This window comes from Dendrobates tinctorius, unplaced genomic scaffold (assembly GCF_039654945.1).
Source record: "Dendrobates tinctorius isolate UK_male_01 unplaced genomic scaffold, ASM3965494v1 ptg000011l, whole genome shotgun sequence".
NCBI classification, from domain to species: Eukaryota; Metazoa; Chordata; class Amphibia; order Anura; family Dendrobatidae; genus Dendrobates; species Dendrobates tinctorius.
In genome coordinates this window covers 14518069-14538800 of record NW_027361679.1, presented here as the reverse complement: position 1 = coordinate 14538800, position 20732 = coordinate 14518069, and the positions used below count along the sequence as shown (strand labels likewise).

General features: G+C 42.4%; 1 protein-coding gene across 13 annotated transcripts in view; it reads left to right on the top strand.

The window, feature by feature from the left end:
- The window catches only part of BMPR1B (bone morphogenetic protein receptor type 1B), a 708903-nt gene that overhangs the window by 296599 nt on the left and 391572 nt on the right, over nt 1-20732 (top strand). For all 13 annotated transcript variants that reach the window (XM_073589916.1, XM_073589827.1, XM_073589836.1 and 10 more), the window contains one exon: nt 7965-8042. The gene's annotated coding sequence lies outside the window, so the exon portion shown is untranslated. The remainder of the gene's footprint in view (nt 1-7964; nt 8043-20732) is intronic.

Here is a 20732-nt window from a genome sequence, read left to right as displayed (position 1 = left end):
AATTTTGCAGTGAAAAAGTCAAACAGTGCTCCTTCCCTTCCAAGCTCTGCCATGCGCCCAAACAGTGGTTCCTCCCACATGTCAGGTATCGGTGTACTTTTGACAAATTGCACAATACCTTTTCCAGTTCAATTTCTCCTGTTACCCTTGGTAAAATAAGAAAATTGAACCTGAAGTAATTTTTTTTGTGAAAAAAAGTTAAATGTTCATTTTTTTTTTTTAAACATTCAAAAAATTCCTGTGAAGCACCTGAAGGGTTAATAAACTTCTTGAATCTGGTTTTGAGCACCTTGAGGGGTTCAGTTTTAGAATGGTGTCACTTTTGGGTATTTTCTATCATATAGACCCCTCAGAGTAACCTCAAATGTGATGTGGTCCGTAAAAATAAAATGGTGTTGTAAAAATGAGAAATCGCTGGTCAACTTTTAACCCTTATAACTTCCTAACAAAAAAAAAATTTGGTTCCCAAATTGTGCTGATGTAAAGTAAACATGTGGGAAATGTTACTTATTAAGTTTTTTGAGTGCCATATCTCTGTGATTTAAGAGCATAAAAATTCAAAGTTGGAAAATTGCAAAATTTTCAAAATTTTTGCCAAATTTCTGTTTTTTTCACAAATAAATGCAAGTTATATGAATGAAATTTTACCACTAACATGAAGTACAATATGTCACAAGAAAACATTGTCAGAATCGCCTAGATCCGTTGAAGCGTTCCTGAGTTATTACCTCATAAAGGGACAGTGGTCAGAATTGTAAAAATTGGCCCGGGAGTTAAAGTGCAAACCACCCTTGGTAGTAAAGGGGTTAAGACAAAAAAGCAAAGCAAACAGATGTCAAAGGCAAAGTCCATGGCTGGGCAATGAAGATCAAATACAGGAACACAGAGAACCGATCAAACGCACACCATTTGAGCAAATCTACAACTGGCACCAGTTGGAGGCAGAGAGGCAGCTACATAGCTAGATAATCACTCGAATAGCAGACACATGGAGGAAGACCGGCACGCCTTTTAGTATATTGGACAGCTGAATTGTCAATCACTGCTGCCAGACACATCATTAGGTGGAGTCATGACAATATGACATGCAGGATCGGAGTGATGAGCTAAAGGTACTGTCACACTTAGCGATGTACCAGCGATCCCGACCAGCGATATGACGCAGATCTCACCAGCAACATCGCTGGGGATGGGGGTTGCTACTTACCTGTCACACTAGGTGATCCTGCGTCCTCCCGCCCGGCTCCACGCTCGTCTCTCCACAGGAAGCGCCGCAGGAAGCTGACGACGAGAAACAGTCCTGGACGTTCTCGCGCGATCAGCGATAACCAGCGGGGGAGCGGGTCGTAGGTAAGTATCAGACAGCGATGTCGCTAGCAATATCGCTATAACGTCACAAGTTATAGCGATATTGCTAGCGATATCGCTTAGTGTGACTACCTTAAGTAAGCAAAATATTACAAATTCAGTGGTCCAGAGTCCATCATAACTCCACTGTGTGGAGACAGCACCTTCCCCACATGTATTGCCAAATATAAATAGCCTCCTCAGGGGTAATCAAACTGTGAGGCTATGCATCTTACATACTTTTTTACTAATCCTACCTTCTAATAGTGTTTCACAAAATTCAGAAATGAACCGAAAATCACAGAATAAATTTGTCTGGTTCACCTTTTAATCTCTGGTTTCAGGTTTTCTCAAGTCCCTTATTATGTCTGATTTTTATTGATGTCGTAGAATGGTTAATCTGTGTGACTGAACCTAGACGTAACTGCTCTGTAAGGGCAACAGGCTATTGCATCTAAATGTGGATACCTGACAAATGTTGTCTATCAACTGCAATTAAAGCAGCACGTGTAAATGATATCACTACTCATGTGCATATTTAGTCTACAAGTTCGGGTATACACAGTATATTCTTACGTTGCACATATACTCCCCCTACATGACTGGATATAATTGCAGTTGGATCGGTACACGTGCACTTTTGGCTTCTACAAAAATGTAATGCAAAATTAAAAACACAAGCTGGTCCCTGTCTACAGAATAAATTTTTCCTTTCCCCCTTATAAACTTCATCTGTTTCCCTTCAGCGCATCAAAGTATAAGATCAAAATTCTACCCCAAATAAATCTTCATTATCAGCGATAAATAAGATAATGTGAGCCAAGGACTTAAATTCAATGGAATGAGAACATTTACAGCCAATTGATCCTTCACGCACCAGAGAGTACACTAAAACCAAGAATGTAAAGCTTGTCTCATGGTTAGCGTAAGGTGATCATAAACTTCCCCCATACATATAAAATACATTTTAACATACTTTTCTAGTAATGTATGTGTCCTGTCTATTTTAAGTAAATTTTAAAGAGAAACTCAATTTTATTTTTATTAAGGGAATTAGGAGGAGGTGACTTCTGTGAACAACATTGCAGAATGCTTTTGCAGGTAGCTGCTGCCTAAATATATAGGATACGTTGATTTTGGCTACTCGGTGACGCGCCCATAGAGTGTCTTTATGGGAATCTGTCACCTCATTTTTGGCCTATGAGATGCGGCAACAGCCATCAGGGGCTTATCTACAGCATTCTGTAATGCTGTAGATAAGCCCCCGATGTAACCTGAAAGATAAGAAAAACGATTTAGATTATACTCACCGGGGGGGCGGTCCAGTCCGATGGGTGTCGCGGTCCGGCGCCTCCCATCTTCTAGCGATGACGTCCTCTTCCTTGCTTCTGCTACGGCTCCTGTGCAGGCATACTTTATCTGCCCTGTTGAGGGCAGAGTAAAGTACTGCAGTGCGCAGGAGCCGGACCTCTCTGACCTTTCCCGGCACCTGTGCACTGCAGTACTTGGGTCTGCCCTCAACAGGGCAGATAAAGTATGCCTGTGCTGGAGCTGCGGCAGAAGTAAGGAGGAGGACGTCATCGCTAGAAGATGGGAGACGCCGGACCGGACCTCGACATCCATCGGATCGGACCGGATCCCGGGTGAGTATAATATAACTCGTTTTTCTTATCTTTCAAGTTACTTCGGGGGCTTAGCTACAGCTTTACAGAATGCTGTAGATAAGCCCCTGATGGCTGTGGCCGCATCTCATAGGCCAAAAATGAGGTGACAGATTGCCTTTAAGTTGTTAAATAGGGCCCTCTCTGCTGTTGGCTGGGTAAAAAAAACATAATATCTCCAAGAAACTGAGTATTTGTTCTCCACATCTCTTGGATATGATATGTGAACACTCCAATAAACAATTACAGATCTCTCCATGCTGGGTCTGACATTTAGAATAGGATAAAAATGTGAGGGATTCATCTTGGTCTATCTTCCTGGCATGACATAAGCTCTATGAAGCACCGTCAAGGCCATGGAATTGTGATTATCATATGAGAGTATTGTATTCTAATTGTAGTGTCAAATAGATGTTGTACCGATCGAGTGAGTGATTGGAAACACCATTTGCCTAGATCTGGACCTATACAGTATATTAGACCATTTGATTTCTGTTTTACTGACTTTAGAAATAGAACTTAAATGATGTTGTTTGTGCGTTTACTGAGATTTAGTCTAAGCGGTTTTTTAACTCTTCAGTAATTGGGGCCATAGCAACTTGTGTAAGCTTTTTAATGTGGAGGTACACAAATTCATATCCCTCTAATGGAGGGAATTTAGCAACCGCTTCACTAAATGCAAGGATGGTCTAGCTACTGGTTAACATGTCAGACACATTTTCTCATCCATCCTCTGCCAGATCTGAAATTTTACAGGGTCTACCCCACCAAAAATTCTGTGATGTCTATGAATGGGTCCAGGATAGTTTCATGGGAATTCAGTTAACAAACTTTTCTAGAAGTCCTCCAAGCTATTATGGTGCCCCAGATTAGGGCATTATCACTTTCTTTGCTTTTTTGTTATCCTCTGCAATAGGAGAGACATGCAGTTTTACTTATCTTAGCTTTGTAAGGGCTTGTGTTTTGCTGGAAAAGTTGTATTTTTAAAAGGCTCAATTTCAAGCACAATGACAATATATAGCGTATTGTATAACATTTATATATTTTTGGGTGGGATATAGAAAATAATTGTTGTGTTATTGTTTTTTGGCTCCCATATTTTATGGTGTTTGCTGTGTGGCATATATCACTTTATTCTTTGGGTTATAATGATTATGTGGTTTCCAATTTTTAATGTATTTTTTATTTTTGCACAATAAAGAAATCTTAAAGGAACTATATTTGTTTTGGTTTCCAAGAGCCATAATATTTTCCATCTACTCAGCTTAATGATGATTCTTATATATTAGCTACAATGGGGAGCAACCACAATAAATGCCTCTATTGTTTTTAATGGAGACCGTGTCATGGATCATTCTCAGCTAAGGCAGAGCTGAAGGGCACGCAAAGCCACAGTATGACACCATTTTTCCTTTAACCCCTTCACGATATGACGTATACTTACGTCGTATGTAGTGTTCCTGACTTTGATACAGGCTCTGATGCTGAGCCCCCATCTTTCCCCACACATTACAGCTGAATTAATCAGCTGTCATGTGCCTTTAACAGCTGTGGGTGGAGTGGTGCGCCGTTCTCCACTGTTAACCTGTTAAATCCCGCTGTCAGTCTCTGTGATCAATGTGATGCGATCGCAGGGCGCCAATGAGTTGTCATGACAGCCAAGGGTCTGCTAAAGACCTCCGTGTTTGTCATTAAGATAATTCTATGAACATCGTCTCGTGGACGGAATTAATAGGAGATTGTAATTATATCTATAAATAGTGGTACTAAAGCCCTTCTATGTGTAGAACAGGCGATCTGACAATCGCAGCTCCACGTCTCCTAAGGGAGCTATTGAATAAGTTTTTTTTAAAAAATATAAAAACACAAACGTTCAAATCACCCCCCCCCGTCCCATTGAAAATAAAACATAAAAACCCTTATCCCGCTTAATAGGAAATCTTTAAATAAAACTATCTCAGAAGATATGCTCACCTACGGCGAAAAAACCCTCTCATGGTGGGGTAAAATCATCACTTTTAAAGCATACATTCTCACCAAAATAATATATCTTTTCAGGTCGCTACCCTTGCCCATCTCTACCTCTTTCCTTATGAATTTACAAATCAGAACCATCAACTTCATCTGGGGAGGTAAGAAGGCAAGGGTTGCCACAAACATTCTCTACAATAACAGGAGATTCGGTGGAGCTGGCTTGCCAAATATATCAGCATATTATTTCTCTTTTCTAAAGCCTTCCTTGGTGGCCACTTCCCGACCCTCCAGCGTGGTATAATCTCGAATGCTTACTAAACAACAACAATTCGCCTTCTCGCCTTATACTAGAATCAATTCTCCTCAAAAAAGAACATTCACCTTCACATCCCATCTTCCGTGCTACACTAGACGCATGGAAAGCACTCGCTAAAACAAAAAGAGGCCTCAATAACAATAACCCACTAAGATCCCTCTCACTTCACATCATCACCTCCCTTTTTGATCAAGAATTAGCTCCTATTTGGGCTGACCACGGCATCAAGAAACTCAAAGACCTCCATGGAGAACACTCTAACATCCCTTTCAGTGTCATAAAAGATGGATTCAAGGTCTCCTCCTCCTCGTTCTACGATTACATTATTTTAATAAACCTCATAGCAAAATTCATGAAAAAGAATCTGAAACCCTCAGAACCTGCCATTAACCTTTTTAATAATAAAATCCACAAAATCTTCCTGAGTGTTTCTTACATCTATATGTGGATTAACAAAAGCTACAAGTTTGTTAAAACAAGCAACATAATAAAATGGGAGCAGGAACATGCCTGCTCTATCTCCATGTCCGCTACCATATCAATGTCCCTCCAAAAAACACACCACAAGATTCTCACACGCTGGTATCATACCACAGCAAAACTATCAAAAATCAATCCAGAAAACTCCTCACTATGTTGGAGAGGATGCGGACATTACGGAAACCTACTGCATATGCTCTGGTACTGTCCACTAATTAAACCACTATGGAGAGACGTATCCCTCCTCATTAATTCTCTTCTTCCCAAGCCTATTACCCTCTCCCCCCAGCTAGCCTTATTGTCCCTCAACTCTCAAGACATAAACCACTCATTTATCCCCTTAATCATCCACATCCTTCTAATCACTAAATGTTCCAACGCCTTCCATTGGAAAAGACCTGATGTCCCCAAAATTCAGGACATAACGGAACGAATATCACTCCACAAGTCCTTTGAATTTAAAATGGCCACTGTCAACAATAACTTCGACAAATACACAAGTAAATGGTTCAGATGGATCACTTTATATCCTTTAAGGTAAAGACATATTGTATCTGCGTTTTTTTCAAGACTACTGATTTAAGCTGTTGATTACTGCTCTGTGTAGTTACTGGATTCACTTACATGACTGCATAACTTACTGTTTTGATTCACAAAATGTTATATGATCAGGAGTTTAACAGGACCACTTGGTCCTTCCCTTTTCAACCCTCTCTCCATCCCCTCCCCCCCTTCCCTCCCTTATTCTCCCTCCCTATTATTGTTGAAAATCCTTCAATAAAATTATTTGGAAAAAGAAAATAAAACATAAACACATATTTGGTATCATAAATGAAAATGGAGTGCTGACTTCATAAATATAAATGAATCAATTTTATTAATCACAATCATTTATAAAAAAAAATAAGAGGTGTACATGAAGAAGGAAACATCAAGTGTCACCTAGGGAACAGTCAGAATAATTGGGCTGTCACAGTAAAGAGGAATCATTCTAGCATATATAAGAATAATACTGTGAGTCAAGCATATAAGAGTCTCTATCAGTATATAATGTAAATACAGCACATATGGAGAGGTATCTGCAAAGAAGTAAAAGTGATATAAATAAGGTGCCTCCATATCCTAATGATATACTTTTCCTTACAAATAATGGTATAAATAGGCGATTCATACAGGTATAACTGGTAAGCTTGTTAGATCAATATATATTCCACTGAAGAAACAACTTACCCATGTTAAAGTACAAGTGCAATTCAATGTTCCCCGGGGCCGCCCCGACTCGCGTTTTGTATTCACTTTCTCCCAGGGGTTTCTTTTTATACTATCCGATTAATATATTCAGATAGGATATTCGGATTCTTCACATGATGAAAATACCTTCAACCTATCTATGCATTATGTTTGAAATTTTCTTAAACATATTTAGTATCACTGAATTCAGAAATGCACGATGTATCAAAATATTAAATAATCCGATAGGTAAATGGCTTAATGAGGGGAAAAATGAAACCTCAGAAGTTCATTTTTTTGGTTACTGCAATATTGCAATAAAATGCAATGAGAGGCAATCAAAACATTGTATCTACCCCAAAATGGTAGCAATAAAAATGTCAACTTGGTGTGCAAAAAATAAGCCCTCACACAGACCCAGATCATGAAAAAATGAAAAAACTTTACGGGTCTTGGTAAAATGTAACAAAAGCAAAACCTTTTTTTCATACAAAAATCTGAATTTTTTTCACCACTTAAATAAAAATTAAACTATACATGTTTGATATCTGTGTAGTCTAGTTGTGCTGACCTGGAGAATAATATTGCCAGGTCAGTTTTATCATACAGCGAAAATGGTAAATAAAAAAAACCCAAAAACTTTTGTGGAATTGCACTCTTTTTTGCATTTTTTTTCCCATTTTCCAGTACTCCTATATGATGAAATCAATAGTGCCATGCAAAAGTCCAACTCGTCTCACAGAAAAAAAGCCATCATATGGCTATATTGATGGAAATATAAAACAGTTATGGCTCTTGGAAGAAAGGGATGAAAAAATGAAACAGAAAATGAAGGTGACAGGGATAAGGGAGTCTAGGTATAGTACAAAAATTTGTCTGTTCATTGAAGAGTTGCATAATAAAAACTGTTGATGTACAGCAATTAAAATATAATTCTCTTTTGTGTTTTAACATAGGACTTTCAGAAATAGTGCGTGAACTTGAAACAGCCAGTAAGAATAAACAGAAGGGAAGCACTAAAGTCTGTGTGGCAGGTAAGTGATGTTTTTCTTTTAATACATTGAATGCTGCCTGAAACACTTTCTTCCAGCCACAATTTCTTTGATTGAAGCCTTTAGTTTGGGACAAACTATGTCAGCTATACTAAGCTTTCCTGCAAAACATTTGCAATGTGCGTTCTGACAATTGTGATGTTTGCAAGCTACAAGAACAATTGTAGAGGCAATTGTAGAGGCAATGCATCTACTTGACCAATAATGTGACCTTAATTAGGAGTAGGTGCAGAATAGAGGACTGTGACTTGGTTTTAGTTGATTTTTTGTATTTTGCATCAGCGCAAATTTAATCATAATGGTATCCAACATTTTTCTGAACCATAAAGGGACATCAAAAGGTTAAAAAGGTAAAAAAATGTTAAACTTACCTTGTTGCGCACCTCTCCAGCTCCTCCACTTTTCACCACCGCCTGTCTGGTCCTTGTCACATCTTGTGATCACCGCAGTTCGTGTTGAAATCCCTGGGCCTCCCATGCTGTTCTGGTAATTATCAGAGCCTCTCCCGCTAGGAACGGGACTGTTCTGCATATCTGCATGTAATGTCACGGCACACACTGTGACGTCATGATCTTCTATGCGCTTGCATAGAATGCTCCTGGGAATTTCAGCCCAGGAAATGCTCAGCGGTGAGGCGAGTATAAGGTATTTTTTTATTTTTTCAAATTACATTTATTATGCTCTGGAGTCATAATAAGGAGCATTGACTTTGCAAAGAATAACTTCTCTGTAAATCGAATTTCCCAGGAAAATCCACATGAACAAGTGAATTTGAATTTTCACAGAGACCAAAAAGAGCTATAGGGTGAGTTCTCATTTGTGCAAAAAACAAAAGCAGAAAAAGACGCCTTAAAATATAACTTTTGTTAAGAAGTTTTTAAAAAGTATCGCATGTATAAGTTAAGGATGCAGTACATATGCTATCTAACCTACAAACTAGCAAGTTAATAATAATGAAAAAATGTACAAAAAGTGGTACAATGCAAACACCAAAAGCAATCAAATGAAAAAAGTGGGGCAATAGGGGAGCAGAAGCTGCCACAGGAGCTCAAGAGAAAAAAAAACACTATGTGGGCTAATATGCACTAGAAATACCTAATGGATGCCCTACCTATCAGTAGAGGTTGGCACCCTAAGTTTCCACAGTATGGTGACCCCACTCTTTGGCAGCTAACTCTAAAATCCCTGGTGTACCCTAAACCTAATGTGCAGTAAAACAATAAGTAAACATTGTTATGGGCATGCAAATGGGTGGTAAGAAATTGCAGTGTCACAAAGACAATGTAACTTGACCCACACCCACAACCAGTATAGTTCAAATAATGGGTATCAGGTGGATAAATATACCTTCCTACCTCCTAGAGGTGGGTGTAAGATACTGGCCACTAGTTGCCTATTGAGTATGGAGACAAAGGGCATTGACACCAAAATATATAGTCAAATACCCCCATTCCATATAGTTCAAAAGTGTGACATTGCAATAGAAGACACATTTTTTTTTTCAAATGACGCTCTCAAAAAACAATGTAATCAAATGTCAACATAACTAATGCTAGCATGCAACCCTCTCCATAGAGGAATTTAAATATTCAATACTCATCTATGATGTGTAGTTGGCATGTCTTAGTCTGCATGAAGCTAGACCCATAGGTACTGTAGGTATCTCTTACAGTGTCCCTTTCAGAGAACAATGTCATCAAATGCCAACATAACCAATGCTGGCATGCAACACTCTCAATAGAGGCATAAAAATATTTACAGGGTATGCCATTTATATGGATAGACCTGGGTGGGCCATTTATAAAGTTGGATCCAAAATGGCCTCCATGGTCACCACCCATCTTGAAAAGTTTTCCCCCTCCCATATACCAATGTGCCACAAACAGGAAGTTGATATCACCAACCATTCCCATTTTATTTAGGTGTATCCATATACATGGACCACCCAGATGTATCCATATAAATGGCCTACACTGTAGTACTCATCTATGAGGTGTAGTAGGTATGTTGCAGTTCGCATGAAGCCAGATCCATAGGTATTGCTTTACAGTGTCCCAACGCGTTTCCCCCCACAGAAGCACTGGGATTCATCAGGGAATTGCTGGCTAAGAGCGATGGCCAATGCAGAGTAGGCAAAAGTATATAAATAAAACATATCCTTTAACAATAATAGTCTAAAAAAGGCCCTAAGCCACGATGCATAATAAACAACAACAAAAAAACATACATAAAGTGCAAGTGCTCCAAACAACCATGCTCTAGATAAAAACTGGCGCAATCTCACCAATGTAGAACATCCTTCATCCACTGATTTTCACTTCATATTCAGAATGTCTTTGACTCAGAACATAAAAAATCAGCAAGTATAATAGGGGGATTTTAGGGAGTACCTTTTTTTTTTTAGTATTTTACCATACTGTGTCGTGCCCCTGTATTGCTCTTGCTCTGACAATGGCAGTACCCTAGTGTGAACCTGTTATAAGTTACCCATAGGGACATGTAGCCTCCCCTACGCGCTTCTCCTTCCGTTCGGGGGGTTCATCAGGGGGTATAAATTTTTTTTTAAAATGATATGATATTGTCTGTAATGGCATCCTTGCAGTGGCAAGTAGAACTTCATAAAAAGCTGATTGTGTCAGCACCCCTGTCAGGGGAAAAGAATGAAATAGTTATAAATCATTCATTCACTTTGCTGTCATTTAAATAGTCCCTGGATCATTCCAGCGTCTGACCTCATTTCCGTATTATTAGGGGTAGCCATTGCTTCACACGTGCCAATAGAGTCAGTCAAGTGTATAATCCTCTATGTTCCGTGTGTCCTTGCATTTCAGTGGCGGAATGCTTACCTCATTTCCATATTCATCCACTACCATTACGTCCTGACCATGAGGTGATGAAACACCTACGTGCTTTCTGGCCGGACCGCAGACTTCCAGTTAGTCCACCTACGTAATCCTCTCTGCGTTCCAACAATGGAACGAACACCTCACTACTGGTCGGACCGTAAACTTCTAGTCAGACCGCCCACTTTATCGTCATTGCGTTCCAACAGTTGAACGCATACATACATTCCGGACTCTGGACCCCACAGCGCTTCTATACAATGTACACATCAGCATCCATACGTTAGGTATGTAATTGGAGTTTAAATGTCACATTAGGACATTGTAATCCCAGGAAACAAAAGTGGATGTAAATAAGAATAAGGTGTGAATTATATACATGATTATGGACTATTATATATTTATTCATCAGTGTAATAATCCCACAGGAACAACATGTCAACCAATACCAGGGGAGTGATGATGTTATGTTCAATGACAAGTCACTGGGACTTCTTCAGGAGTGCGTGACTTCGAAACGCGTTGAGAGAATAAACCATCATTTTTTATATGTCCGGACTTTCATATTTACAGCAGCGCAGATATTAACCACTTAATTTCCAGATTGCTTACCCTGATTTGGTCACAAGCTGATCTAGAGGATCTGCAGCAGCTGTGATAACTCTTATGAGTTTATTGTGCAATTTTCTACCGGCAGTAGGTGAGTGCAATCCTATTGTATTATTGGAACTTTCTCTCGGATAAGACCCTATTGCGCTTTTCATTTTTCCTTTAGTTGTTCCTTAAAATTCAGAGGATAACAGTGTATCACAATAAACTGTTTTATCTGACCAGTTTCCAACATTATGATCCTCGAAGAGCAATGTCCAACAGAAGTTCTGATTGAATCATATAAGATATATGATATGTAAAGAGATAAATTAGGAGGAAGAGCGGGAGAACAGGGGAACGTCTGGGTAAATGGGTAGAAACATGATAAACAATTCAATACATAGACAATGTTAACTTATAAGAAACAGCCAAAGTTCAATAATTCATTTAGCCCATGCGGTTATTGGATATCCAGTCGAAATATCCAACGGGATTTTCTCTGTAGAACTATCTTATCAAAATCACTTCCTCTTTGGGGTGGTCTAATCTTATCAATCCCCATAAATTTGATCATCTGTAGATTTCCTGTTAGGAGTGGCGGAAGACACTAAATAAAAATAAATTAAGTGCCTTCGCCACTCGGGGTCCATCGTGCGGTGGATGGAAAAACCGCTGTTAAAAGAGGCAGAGCACTATGGCGGTAATGTGCACAGGGTTTTAACTGCACCCAGTGCACCGAAGCAAGCTCTGTTATGTTCACAGAGCTGCAGGCACAAAGCATAAACTAATCGCTGAGTCTGTTCAGAGTCACAGACATTCAGCGACGCGGACACGGTATTAAAGGTCACAGGAGTAGCCTTAAACAGCAGGACTACTCCATCTAAACCTACCGTAAACTGAGGTGCGAGACGCCGCAACTGCGGACGCACAGATAAGCTGCAACTGCAGCGCGGCAAGAACTGAGCCGCTGGCAAGGCGCTGCAATAACACTGGCGCAATGCAGACGCTAAGCTGCTGAGCACGATGGAGCTGAGGCGTGCTAGCGCTGCTACTGGCTGAACCCAAACACTCACACAATCGTATTATCAGAGGGAAGGGGTTTCTTAATAAGTCAGTCACCAGTCCAAGCATCCATCACCATATATACAGCAGCAAGTATGAGAAATACTAGTGCATGGCGGAACAGCCATGCGCGCTTTTTATACCAAACGGGACCTTCCGGAAATCTCCAAGGCTCCAGGAGGAGCCAATAGGATTCAACACAGGACCTGAGCACCTGACTCCCGAACTCCAATGGGAGTTCGTTCCATGAGCATGCTCAGTTTTGGGAACAAAGGACTTAGCCTCTGGAGAGAGTTGCCGCAAGGCACTCTCCTCTGCAATCCCCTCTGCAGCAGATGAAGTGCAGAAGACTGCAGAATGTAAGGGTCTAGATTTCATCATAGGAGAGGAAGAAATCTGACTCCTAACATTACCCCCCTCCTAGGGCCCCCTCCTCTCTGAGCCTTCCGGACCAACAACTTGGACCCTACGGTGGCATAGGGCTCAAACTCAACCGAAGGCGAGCTTGTTGTCCTGGTAGGTGTTACAGTAAACCGGGACACCTGGAAGGAATCAGTGGAAGCTAGGTCACCAGGTTTCAGAAGAGAAACCTGAGAGATGGCAGGAGCAGGCGAGATAACAGAACGCTGCCATGAATCAGCGACTGTCACCACTCTCCGCCTAGGAAGGCTGTCCTGAGCACATGAGGTGCAAGCCTGGATACATTTTTTGATGTCCCGAGCCCTATGGGGCCACCAATACGCTCCGGCCAAGAGCTTCGAGATTTGCATGTAGCCCCGATGGTGAGGCGCATTGGACGCATGCGCCCATGCGAGAACCTGAGCCCTATGATGAGGAGGGACAAAGGCCTCGTTAACTGGTTCAGACTCTGACCATTGCGGGGAGCTGGCTTCCGGAGAAACCGCACATACATTGTGACAACCGCAAATGGATTCCTGATCAGAGTCTGTATTAAGATTGATACGAGACACCTCCATGGGCTCAGGGGATTGAACCTCTGGCTCAGACAGCTCAAGAGGTTCAAAAAATTTAGGAGCCGAAACAGCTCTTCGCTTGGAGTGAGCTCGCTCCATACCGCGCTCCGAAAAACGGAGGTCGATTACGTGAGGAGACTGAAATTAACTCCACTCCTCCAAGCTGGTGGGGATCTCTCTAGTGGAGAGAGCATCCTTCACGTGCTCTGCTAGACCTCGCCAAAAAATGGGAATGAGGGCTTTGTCGGACCATTCCAACTCGGACGCCAGTATCCGAAAACGGACGGCATACTGGCTAACCGAGAGTGACCCCTGAGTAAGGGCGAGTAGTTGCAGAGACGTATCGTGCGTGACTCGAGGACCAAGAAATACTTGCTTGAAGGCTGTTAGCAAGTTGGCAGCGGTCCGAATCTCAAGGTCACCACGTTCCCATAGAGGCGTAGCCCATTCTAAGGCCTTGCCCGACAGTAGGGAGATAATAAAGGCCACCTTAGCCTGCTCTGTAGGGAATTGCGCAGCCAGCTGCTCCAGGTGTATTGAGCACTGGCTGATGAAGCCCCTGCAGGAGGCGCCATCCCCAGAGAATTTATCGGGCAACGGGAGGCGGGTAACTGTCGGCGCAAGGGAAGACATGGACATACACCCTACCACATCTGTGAGTGCCTGAACAGCAGCGTCTGTGGCTTGAGCAGCAGAGAGAGACCTCTCGAGGGAGACCAAGTGAGTCTCGAGCTGACGTACACACTGCAGAAGTTGCTGCTGTTCTGCCTTCTCTAGCCAGACCCTGGCTCTAGTATTATGTTAGGAGTGGAGGAAGACACTAAATAAAAATAAATTAAGTGCCTTCGCCACTTGGGGTCCACCGTGCGGTGGATGGAAAAACCGCTGCTAAGGCTTGTTTCACATTAGCGTTTACGGCCGCAGCGTCGGGCTGCGCACGGCCGCCGCTAAGCCCCGCCCCCTGCCGCGCCTCCGCCGGTAACTCCGCCTACGGACGCAAGACGCTGCATGAGTCCTGCGTCCCCTATCTAGCACTGGGGACGCAGGCTGTGCACAGTATGCGTTTGGCTGTGCATGCGTCCTTTTGACGCTGCGCCGACCAGTGCCAAACGCAACAGGTTGCAATTTGGTGCGCTTGGCGCAGCGTCAAAAGGACGCATGCACCGCCAAACGCATACTGCGCACGGCCTGCATCCCCAGTGCTAAAGATAGGGGACGCAGGAAGCATGCAGTGTCATGCGTCCATAGGCGGAGCTACCGGTGGAGGTGCGGTAGGGGGGCGGGGCTTAATGGCGGCCGTGCGCAGCCTGACATTGCGGCCGTAAACGCTAATGTGAAACTAGCCTAAAAGAGGCAGAGCACTATGGCGGTAATGTGCACAGGGTTTTATCTGCACCCAATGCACCGAAGCAAGCTCTGTTATGTTCACAGAGCTGCAGGCACAAAGCATAAACTAATCACTGAGTCTGTGAGTCAGACATTCAGCGACGCGGACACAGTATTAAAGGTCACAGGAGTAGCCTTAAACAGCAGGACTACTCCGTCTAAACCTACCGTAAACTGAGGTGCGAGATGCCGCAACTGCGGACGTAAAGATAAGCTGCAACTGCAGCCCGGCAAGAACTGAGCCGCTGGCAAGGCGCTGCAATAACGCTGGCGCAATGCAGATGCTAAGCTGCTGAGCATGATGGAGCTGAGGCGCGCTGGCGCTAGCGCTGCTACTGGCTGAACCCAAACACTCACACAATCGTATTATCAGAGGGAAGGGGTTTCTTAATAAGTCAGTCACCAGTCCAAGCATCCATCACCATACATACAGCAGCAAGTATGAGAAATACTAGCGCATGGCGGAACAGCCATGCGTGCTTTTTATACCAAACGGGACCTTCTGGAAATCTCCAAGGCTCCAGAAGGAGCCAATAGGATTCGACACAGGACCTGAGCACCTGACTCCCGAACTCCAATGGGAGTTTGTCCCATGAGCATGGTCAGTTGAGGGAACAAAGGACTTAGCCTCTGGAGAGAGTTGCCGCAAGGCACTCTCCTCTGCAATCCCCTCTGCAGCAGATGAAGTGCAGGAGACTGCAGAATGTAAGGGTCTAGATTTCATCATAGGAGAGGAAGAAATCTGACTCCTAACATTTCCCCTGTGATTCCCATTGATATGCTTGGCCAAGAGAGTATCTCTGCTGTTACGAATATCACCAAAATGTTCTCTCACGCTTCTTCTGAATTCCCGGATAGTCTTCGCCACATAGGATTTCCCACAACTGCACATAGCCTTATAGATAATCCCATTAGTTTTTCAGTTGATGAAATCTTTGATTAGAAATCTCTCATGGATTTGATACTTTTGGAATTCCATACCAGACTGTATAAATTTGCATGCCACACAAGTTCCAACCCCTTGGTTTTGCTGGCATCCAGGTTTTCTTTGTGCAAGATTCTACAAAATGACTGTGCACTAATCTGTCACCTAGTGACTTGGTCTTTCTGTATGTTATCTGTGGTGTGGGACCAATCGTCCCCACAAGATCTTTATCCATTAGTAGTATCCCCCAATGTTTCTTTAAGATATGCCTCACCATTGGGGCACCATTATCAAAATTAGATATAATGCGGACACCCTTATCTATGTCATCAGTCTTTTCTTTAGGTATCAGCAGGGTATCTCTTTTTTGTTGTTGGGCATGTTGGTACGCTTCCCTCAACACCCAATCCGGGTAACCTCTGGTCAAAAATCTATTTCTCAGATCATCTGATTTGTTTTTAAAATCCCACAATCTCTTGATAGCAAAAATGCTGCGGAGAGTACGTTTTTTGCTTTCATTTTTTCTGTGCATTCAAAGGGGTCAAAAACGCAGGCAAAAAAGCACAAAGAATTGACAATGTGCGGATTTAAACACACAGCAAATCCTGAAAGGAAAAACACTTCAGGATTCTCATTGACTTTGCTAGCATAAGGATTCCCTATAGTTTTTGGGCCAATTCCGCCTGAAAACACACATCAAAAATGCACACAGCCTCAGACAGCTGAAAAAAAAACAAAGAAAAAAGGAGCGCCAACCGAAGAGCACAGTAAGTTCCCTTGAGGATATGGGGAGTTGAATTATTGAAGCTCTACTTAATTCATAGGGGGGGGGGGAGGAAGTCCTATCCCCTCTTCTTCCAGGTCAGCCTCCTCACCTTGCATAGACAAGTGCAGTACAAGTTTAACCATATATGGGAATGATTGCCAATCCAGCAAGCGACTCGCAGATTTAATTTTATGGATAAAAAAACTTTTATAACTCAATAACAAAATTAACAAACAGAGCCAAATCTACCGGGTTCAGGTTTCCCTTTCATCAGGACCCTTATTGAGTTGTAAAAGTTTTTATATCTATTCCATTAAATTAATTCTGCGAGTCCCTTGCTTCAAATCCTTCTTCTCTCCCTCTCCCTGTGTGGACTCACTGTTTGGACTCGCTGTGCTCTTCGGCTGGTGCTCCTTTTTTTGTTTGACAAGTTGTACTTTTGAATGACACCACTGATTTATCACTTTTTATTTACCATGTTCACTATATCATAAAACTAACCTGGCAATATGAATCTCCAGGTCAGTATGAGAATGCAGATACCAAACGTATGTATTTTTTTCTATTTTTTTTAATTTAAGTGGTGAAACAAAAATTTGGAAATTGTGTAAGAAAAAATAATTTTGCTTTTGTTACCATTTGTCAAGATTTGTAACATTTTCTTTTTTTCTGGATGTGGGGCAGTGTGAGGGCTTATATTTTGGGCCCTGAGCAGACATTTTTACTAATACCATACAGTGTTATGATCGCCTCTCATTATAATGTTGCAGGGGCCAAGCAAAATGTAATTCTTGTTAGGCCGTTTACCAGTCGAATTAATTTACTTTATATTTTGATAGATCGGACTTTTACGAATGCAACAATATCAAATATGTGTATTTTTTTTTCATTGTTTTATAGTTGAGGGGGTTGATTTGAACTTTTGACTTTTTTTATTTTTTTTTTCTTATTTTTCAAAACTGTTTTTTTTCCACTTATTTAAAGGGAACCTGTCAAGTCCCCCGTTCTCCCAGAACCACCAGCAGTTGTGTCTACATGTGTAAATACCCTGTCTAATAGTCCCTTTATTAATTTACACATAAACAGATCTTTAGAAAAAGTATTTCCAAAGTATGTTTATGATATGTAAATGAGGCCTTTGACTAGTCAATGGGGCGATAGCACCCCCAGACTATTCAGCCGATGTAACATGGATAACTTAACTTACAAGTGTCAGTGTCATCGCCAGCGCTATACATACCTGACGCTTGCGCAAGGCTTCTTTTCCTCAGTGCACTGATCATCTGAAGCTGGGTGGACACGTCCCAGCTTCAGAGAGGCGCATTGCGCATGATCCGAAGTCTTCTTCACTTACGATCATACGCAGTGCACCTCTCAGAAGCCGGGACGCATACACCCGGCTTCAGATGATCAATGCAATGAGGAAAGGAAGCCTTGCGCATGCACGAGGCATGTATAGCGATGACGATAACTCTTGTAAGTCATGTTATCACATGCATGTTATCACACCCTATGTGGGCTGACCAGTCTGGGGACACTAATGTCTCATCCACTTTTCAAAGGCCTCATTCACATTGCATAGACAAACTTTAGAAATACTTTTTCAAAAGATTTGTTTGTGTGTAATGTAATACAGGGACTGTTAAGGTACTGTCACACTTAGCGATGCACCAGCGATCCCAACCGGCGATATGACACAGACAGGATCGCTGGTGTATCGCTAAGTGGTCACTAGTGAGCTGCCACACAGGCAGATCTCACCAGCGACATCGCTGGGGTCGGGGGTCGCTACTTACCTGTCAGATGAGGCGATCCTGACGTCCTCCCGCCCGCGTCCACGCGTCGCTCGTCTCCAGAGCAGGAAGCTGATGACGAGAAACGGTCCAGGACGTTCTCGCGCGATCAGCAATAACCAGCGGGGGAGCGGTCGGAGGTAAGTATCAGACATAGCGATATCGCTTGCAATATCACTATAACGTCACAAAAACCAGTGACATTATAGCAATATTGCTAGCGATATCGCTTAGTGTGACAGGCCCTTTAGGCAGGGAAATAACATATGTAGACACAACTGCTAGTTATTCTGGGGGCACAGGACACCTCACAGGTTCCCTTTAATAGTCCTCTTTGGGGACTTTAAGCTGCAATCTTCTTATCGCCCGTACTATACATGGCAGGACACCACTGCTGTGCATAAACAAAATCACGGACTGGCTTATCACAGGAGGATTGTAATGACATGCACCGAGGTCTTTAGCAGACCCCCAACTGTCATAACAACCCAATGGCGCCTCAAGGCTGGCTCGTGTTAAGTGCCACTGTCAGAGATTGAGAGCGGGATTTAGCAGATCAGGGATACAACTTTTAATGTGTATGCACATCATAAGTCGTGAAGAGGATAAAGAAATCTGTTGGTAGGATTTCACACCCCTAACTATATGTGCATGTAGCTCTTTGAAAGTCAAGTCCATCAATACACTTACAAGGCTAGTCTGTTTTTGGTACTTAGTCTGAAAGCAGCATAATATAGAGACAGAGACCTCGAGTCTAGCAATGTGTCACTCAGGAGCCACTTACTGTACTTTTTGTTAAAATGACTGTTTTATAAGCAAGAGATTATTGCTATTTTTCAGACTATAAGATGCACATTAGATTATTAGAGGCTGAAAATAAAAAAAATTAAAGCAAAAAATGTGGTCATGACACACTGGTATGGGGGAGCTGCTGTTGACACTGCTATTGGGGTAAAATCCCCCATCCTGATATATATATGCCCCCTATCCTGACACATGTCCCCATCCAGGTATACATGGCTCCCCTTCCAGGTATATATGGTCCCCTTTCCTTGTATATATGGTACCTCATCCCCATTCTGGTATACATGGTCCCCTTCCCCATCCTGGTATATATGGCCCCCAATCCAGGTATGCATGGCCCCTATCCACCATCCTGGAATACATGGCCCCTTAATCCCCATCCTAGTATACATGGCCCCCATCACACTGCACAAATAAAAAAACAATTCTACTTACCTTCCCTCTGCTACCTCACAGCGGTGTCCTGTTCTGATGCCAGCAGCTGATTTCCGTGTGTAACAGCTGCTGAGGTCAGCTTCTGAAATGCTCACTGCACTCCATGCCAGGGATTATGGGCATAGAGAACAGTGAATATTCATTTTCTATAATTGTGGATACAGTGTTAGCCACAGCCGCCGGCTTCCTGCATCGACTGGGCGATCACATGTGGCGCTATTAAAAAGAATAAATATTTAATGCTCTCCACTTCCATGAGCGTGGGAAGCAGTGAATATTAATTCTCTTTAAGAGCTGACACACGCGATCGTACAGTCGCTGCAGGAAGCCAATGTCTGCGGCTAAAACTGTGCCCGCTATTAAAAAGAATGAATATTCACTGCTCTCCATGCCCATGAGAGTGGAGAGCAGTGATAGTCAATCTCTTTAATAGCGGCCACTCGCGATCACTTGACGGCTGTGGCTAACACTGTGCTCACTATTAAAGAAAATCAATATTCACTGCTCCACACGTCCATAGTCCCTCCCACCTCTCAGCATCAGCCTTAGTGCATAGAGGTGGGTGGGACATTGTGTGTGTGGAGCAGTGAATATCCATTTTCTTAAATAGCTGGCACAGTATTAGCTGCAGCAGCCGGCTCCTGCCTCCTGCGACCCACTCCTCCTCCGCTACTGCTCCTCTCCCATCCACAACCACAAGGGACATATATGTACTGTGGGTATGGAAAGTATTCAGACCCCTTTACATTTTTCACTCTTTGTTTCATTGCAGCCATTTGGTAAATTCATTTTTTTCTCATTAATGTACACTCTGCACCCCATCTTGACTGAAAAAAGCAGAAATGTAGAAGTTTTGCAAATTTATTAAAAAAGAAAAACTGAAATATCACATGGTCATAAGTATTCAGACCCTTTGCTCAGACACTCATATTTAAGTCACATGCTGTCCATTTCTTTGTGATCTTCCTTAAAATGGTTCTACTCCTTCATTGGAGTCCAGCTGTGTTTAATTAAACTGATAGGACTTGATTTGTAAAGGCACACACCTGTCTGTATATGACCTCAGCTCGCAGTGCATGTCAGACCAAATAAG